The sequence below is a fragment of the Cricetulus griseus genome, chromosome 3, assembly GCF_003668045.3.
Source record: "Cricetulus griseus strain 17A/GY chromosome 3, alternate assembly CriGri-PICRH-1.0, whole genome shotgun sequence".
NCBI lineage: Eukaryota > Metazoa > Chordata > Mammalia > Rodentia > Cricetidae > Cricetulus > Cricetulus griseus.
In genome coordinates this window covers 281,773,642-281,780,028 of record NC_048596.1, presented here as the reverse complement: position 1 = coordinate 281,780,028, position 6,387 = coordinate 281,773,642, and the positions used below count along the sequence as shown (strand labels likewise).

Here is a 6,387-nt window from a genome sequence, read left to right as displayed (position 1 = left end):
TATCCAAATGAAAACTTGTATTATTCTTGGAGGTGCTATTCATAGTAACCAAAAGGTAGAAGCAACTCAAATGCTCATTAAGGGGTTGATGGATAAATAAAGTGTGGTACAGCCAGCAGCTTGTTTTTTGATACTCACTGCAGCACAGATGAACCTGGGAACACTGTGCATACCAGACAGAAACCACTTAAGGGACAAGGATTTGTTTTTGTTCCCAGTATTGGAGGTGTGGTGGAGCACTCAGTTCCTGTTGGAAGCCTGGGATGGAGGCTGTGCTCATCATGATGGGCCAAGAAGCAGGAAAGCAAACAAGGAATCAGGTAGGGGTAACTCATCCTCCAAGGACTCATCCATCTAGGCCTTCTCTCCTGAAGACCCCACAATCTCCCCAGACAGCACTACCAGCTGAGGAACAAGTGTTTAAACCATTACCCTACAGGGGCTGGAAGGGTTACATTGCAGCTCTAACACTTGAAATAGAAAGCAGGTTAGGAATTTAATTAGAATCCCTTCTTTCCTACTAATTAATGTATGCAGTGATTTGTTATGGGATGTAGATTCATGGCACAGTTTATAATGTGAATGCAATCCTGTACTACATTTTTGTGGCGGGGGGGGGGGGGGGGTGGGGAGGGGGACGACGTCAGGGTTTCTCTGTGTAGGCCTGGCTGTCCTGGAACTCACTCTTTAGCCAAACTGGCCTCAAACTCAAGAGATCCACCTGTGTCTGCCACTCAAGTGCCAGGGGATTAAAGGCATGTGCCACCATCACTGGCTTACATTAATTTTAATTTTGTTGCTCATGTCACTGCATCTTTAGACACAGGAACTTTTTCATTGACCCCTGTGCTGCTCTGAGATATTTAATGATAGTATTCCCATACTTTCTGGAAGTAGAGATGGTTATTTACTCCTCAAAGCTCTTGTACATTTCCTGGACTGGTCTAGGCATCAGCCATTTCTCCAAAGAGTCTTGGTTCCTATTACTGATGATTGATTTTAGAGACCAGAAGCTGTGGGAAGGTGATAACTTTGTAAATGTGACACCAAAGGCACAAACAAGTCACACCTCATCAAATTTAATACTTCTAATCATCAAAGAAAACTTGGAAGAAAGCTAAAGACAACACATAGAGTAGAAGAAAATATTTGAAAATCTTATCTTTAATTGGGTTGGTATTTAGAATACATTATATTCAATTAAAAAAAACTAAAACTATTCAGTAATCCTTTCTCCACTGCTTTTCAAATGGATAAAAACATATGAAAATATGTTCAGTAGCATATGGGGAAAATGGAAGTGAAAGTCACGTGTGACAGCCTGGCACACTTTCTAGGATAACTGGCATTTCTGTTTTCCCATTGTATTTTCCCCGTTTTCATGTGTATGTGGTGTGCATGTTTACATGTGTTTGAGCACACATGAATGGATGTGTGTGCACCTGTGTACAAGTGCATGTGTGTGGATGCACAGATTAAGATACACAGGACTTGGCTAAATATAGGTTAAATTTATTTGGGGAGAAGTCAGTTACATAAGAAACTGATGATCCGCAAGTTCCTGCTCCGAGGAGCCACACCCAGGCTGCTCACTATGACCTGACCGGAACCAAGAGAGAGCAAACCTGTCCAGGATCCCAGACCAAATACCACTTGCTCACCTGTGATCATGCCCAAACAGGTGTGGTCAGCACCACAGGTGAGGCAGGGTGAATCTCTCACTACACATGTGGAGGTCCAAGGTTGATGTCAGGAATTATTCTCAATTCCTCTCCCATCTTATTGATTGTAGTAGGGCATCTCAATCAAACCCGGAGCTTGCCGATGGTGCCAGTCTCCCTAGTCAGCTTGGTTAGGGATCCCCTGGGATGACTGTCATTTTTAAAGGAAAGTAGAACACATATTAGTGAGGATGTGAAGAGATTTGGACCAGCATTGGTCATGGGAGATATAAAGTGGTGTGAACACTGGGGAAAAGAGCAGTGCATTCCTCAAATAAATTAAACTCAGAGGTTCCATATGGCCTTCCACTTCATGTAGACATGCTGGAGGCTGAATTTAGAAGATTTAGAAATTCAGTAGAATCAGGGAGAAAAGGATTCAGAAATGAAGACATATGTAACAGTGAGACATATATGAGAAGATTTGAAACACACACCCAAACAAAAACTTACACACAAATGACAGTGGCATTATTAATAATGATGCAAATTTGGAAGCTACCTAACATTTATCAGCTGATGGCTGAAAGAACTTTTAAGAATTTTAATTTTTTTAAATTCTCTCTCTCTCTCTCTCTCTCTCTCTCTCTCTCTCTCTGTGTGTGTGTGTGTGTGTGTGTGTGTGTGTGTGTGTGTGTGTGTGTGCAAAAGCCAGAAGAGGGTGTTGGATTCTCTGCAACTGGAGTTACAGGCTGTTATGAGCCACCTGGTGTGGGTACTAGAAATGAAGCTCTGCTCTTCTGCAAAACAGTAAGCACTCTTAATTATGGAGCTATTCTCCAGCTGCATTTCTATAACATTATACGAAGTAAAAGAAGCCAGACATAATATGCCAAAGGTGACAGGATTCCACTTGTGGGAAATATCAATTATAAAGTTCATGCAGACAGAAAGTCAATTAGTGGTTTCCAAGGGGTGGTATAATTTACATATTACAAAATTCTCCTGTTTAATTTCTTTTACACTTAAAATATGTATATGAGTTCTTGAGTGTGTGCATGTATGTGTATCACGTGAGTGCTTGGTACTGGTGAAATCAGAAGAGGGTGTAGGATCCCTTACAATTAGGATTATGGATAGTTGAGCCATTATGTGGATGCCGAGTGCCATACCTGGGTCCTCTGCAAGGGCAACAAGTGTCAACCCTCCAGCCCTCATGTCTCCTGTTGTAAATGTAAAATTCCACTTAGTAAACTTTGAAAATTTGTACACCATCATTACAATCTAGTTTCTGAGATACCTCAGGCCAGCCAGTCTTTCTACCTTTAGCACAAGGCGACCACTAATTTGTTGTTTTATAAGTGTGTGATTTTTGTTATTTTTATTGCTTTTTTAGAGCCCTCACAGGGTGTCTTACTCAGTGTTCTATTACAATAAATCTTTCTGCCAAAAGCCGACTGAGCCCCACCGCCACATGTGAGCTTTACGCTAGCCGCCTGCCTGAGTTAGGCCCAAATGAATACACAGAAACTTGTATTAGGTACAATGCTACTTGGCCAATGACTAGGACTCTCATCTGCTAACACAGTCTTAACTATCATAAACCTATATATGTTATAAGACTTATCTTATCAGACGCCTTATTGGCATCCCTCCTTGCCGGTGGATCATATCATGCCACTGGAGCAGGAGCAAGGGGAAAAGAGAGATGCTTCCTGTTTCTCCTTCGCTTAAATATGAGTCTCCTTGCTATGTCACTTCCTGCCTGGATCAGCACTTCTCTACTACACTTCCCAGAATCCTCTTTTACTCCTAGTCCTGCCTAACTTGCTGCCATTGGCCAAACAGAACTTTATTTAACAATCAAAAGAAACATACACAGTACATTCCCCATCAAGGAGAAAGTAAGAAAGAGAAAGAAGAAAAAAAAAGAAAAGAAAGCCAGCCACTGCTGTGGAGGTGGCTTAGTTAGGATTTCTATTGCTGTGAAGAGACTCCATGACCATGGCAATTCTTAGAAAACATTTAATTGGGGCTGGCTAACAGTTTCAGAGGTTTAATCCATTTAGTTTGCTGTATCATAATGTAAAAGCTGCTTTTTTGGGGCTGGAAAGATGGCTCAGCATTAACTGCTCTTCCAGAGGACCTGGGTTCAGTTCCCAGCACCCACATGGCAGCTCACAGCTGTCTATAATTCCAGCTCCAGATCCTCTGGCAGCCTCCCACAGATATCAATGCATATATATATATATATATATATTTGAGATAGGACTTCTCTGTGTAACAGCTCTGGCTATCCTGGAACTCACTAGCCTCAAACTCAGAGATCTGCCAGCCTCTGCCTCCTGAGTGCTGGGATTGAAGGCCTGTGCCACCATTGCCCAGCAATGTTGAATTGTTTAAATGTTTAAGATTCCTTCCAGTTATTGTGATAAAACACTGATTTAAAAAAAACAACTTATGGGAGGAAAAGTTTTCTTCCATCTTACGCTCCCGGTTACAGTCCATCACTGAAAGAACTAAGGGCATGGATTCAAGGCAGGAACCTGGAAAAGCAGCATCCCTGGAGGAATGCTGCTTGCCTGCTCACTGACAGACTAATGTTTTGCTAGCCTTTTTACACAGCCTGAGAACACCTGCCCAGGGAATAGTTCTACCCATGGTGGGCTGGGCCCTCCTGCATCTCTTAGCCGAGATGTGCATCTGTGTTTTGCCTGCATGTATGTTTATGTTGAGGGTGTCACATCTTGGAGTTACAGTTGAGAGCTGCCATGTGGTGGTTGGAATTGAACCCAGGTCCTCTGGAGAGTAGTCAGTGCTCTTAACTGCTCAGCTCTCTCTCCACCCCTAGCCTGCTTTAGCTGCATTGGCCCAGGCTATAAAATCAGTGCTTGCTTGTTGCTCTTCATAGACTCTTGGCTAAGGTAGGTCATAGCCTGTCTAGATAGGTCATGATCATATAGCTATAAGTTTATAAAGTATCTTGTGCCTCATTGTACTTAAATTTCCATTTTCCTATTTACTAAACAGCTCACTCACAGATGTGCTAGTACTTTGTTAGCCTTTATTGAATGATGCCCCTAAATATCAGCAGCATGAACTGTTGATAAATGAGCTGTGTGGTGTTTCAAAGCAGAAGGTAAGATTTGTTGAAAAACTAGAAAATTGCTTATAATAGGTCTTTTAATCTAGAGATTTGATTAGAATCTGTTAAGGATCAAATAAAATTGTTCGGGATTAATGAAAACACGAGTGTTTGTAGATTGGAGGACTCAGTGAACCTAAGGTTTATGTATTTATATGTATATGCTGGTGTCCCAGAGTCCAGGAGAGGATGTCAGATCCCCTGAAACTGAAGTTTCAGGCAGCTGTGAACCACCAGACATGGCTGCTGAGATTCAAACTAAGGCCCTCTGCGAGAGTAACATGTGCTGCTGAGCCATCTCGCCAGCCTCACAGCTTCCAGTTTCAAAGCTGCTTCATGTACATTTTCAGATGACAATAAATCACTTTATGTATTTTTTAAAATTACTATGTAGCTGACCAGTGGTGGTGCCCACCTTTAATATCTTTGAGCTCAAAGCCAGCCTGATCCAAAACAGCCAGGGCTACACAGAGAAACCCTGTCTGGAAAAACAAACAAAAGTTTAGTGTCTCAAGCTTAGGATAATCTTGTATTAATAGCAATAATAGACTCATGCACCTTGATATATTACATGTTCAAGTTGAAAAACCTTTTTTACTTCTATTTTGAGACTTTAAGATACATTTTAGATGACTTTTTGTTAATATCCAGGCACACTTTGGCCCTGCCCCTTGAGAACCTGGCATAGTGCATCACCCCTCTGTGCATAGCAAGAAGTACCCTGCTCTGTACGAAGGTGCAAAGGTTCCTTTAAGAGACAAGCTCTGCCTACTCCCTCTCTGCCCTTTCTCTGAGGAGGCAGGTCACTTTATGTTTCTCTCTCTCCCTGTCTCTGTCTGCCTCTCTTTTTCTTTTCCCTCCCTTCCCAATAAACTTCCTTCCCATGAAAGTTCTGCCTGATGGTGTATTTGTCTTTTACCTGCCATGGGACCTGCTGAAGGTTCCACCTTGCACTGTATTCATAACACTTTTATCAGAGAGATTTTTTTTTCCATAGTGGGTATTGAGGATTGAGCTCAAAGCCTTATACATGCCTATAAGCCACTAAACCACACCCCCAGCCCCTAGGGACTACATTTTGAACAGCTGGACTAACTGAAATAGTATTCTGAGATTTTGTGCCCCCACCCCCAACAAGGTTTCTCTGTGTAGCCCCGGTTGTCTTGGAACTCACGGTGTGGCTCAGGCTGGCCTTGAACTTAGAGATCCACCTACCTCTGCCTCCTGAGTGCTGGGACGAAAGGGATGTGCTGCCACTGCCCAGACTGAGACGGATGTTTTAGTGTGTCTTCAGAGTTATTATACATCATTAGGCTGTTTGTTAATTATATCCAGGTCGGAATATAGACATCAGGAATATAACCACATATTTCATATAGCCCCCCTGGTGGCATGAAAGTGCAGCTAGAAGCAGCTCTCAAAGTGACCTCAGTTCCCCCAGAATCACACTTAAGGGAATCCCCACATTCCTGGTATGTTTTCCATTCTCTTGTGGCTGTAAGTCAGTGGAGTTGCCCGGTTACCCTTGATCAAGGGTAATTTTTAGAAGCAGTAAGCCAGTGTCCTGTTTGCTTTGCTTTG

The 6,387-nt window shown here is 42.4% G+C and overlaps 1 long non-coding RNA gene across 1 annotated transcript; it reads right to left on the bottom strand.

The window, feature by feature from the left end:
• Positions 1-1,491: 1,491 nt before the first annotated feature.
• LOC118237791 lies at positions 1,492-6,138 on the bottom strand. Its single transcript, XR_004769441.1, has 2 exons — positions 6,022-6,138; positions 1,492-1,872 (listed from the first exon to the last, which is right to left on the bottom strand). It is a non-coding gene; the product is annotated as an uncharacterized LOC118237791 (long non-coding RNA).
• Positions 6,139-6,387: the final 249 nt, after the last annotated feature.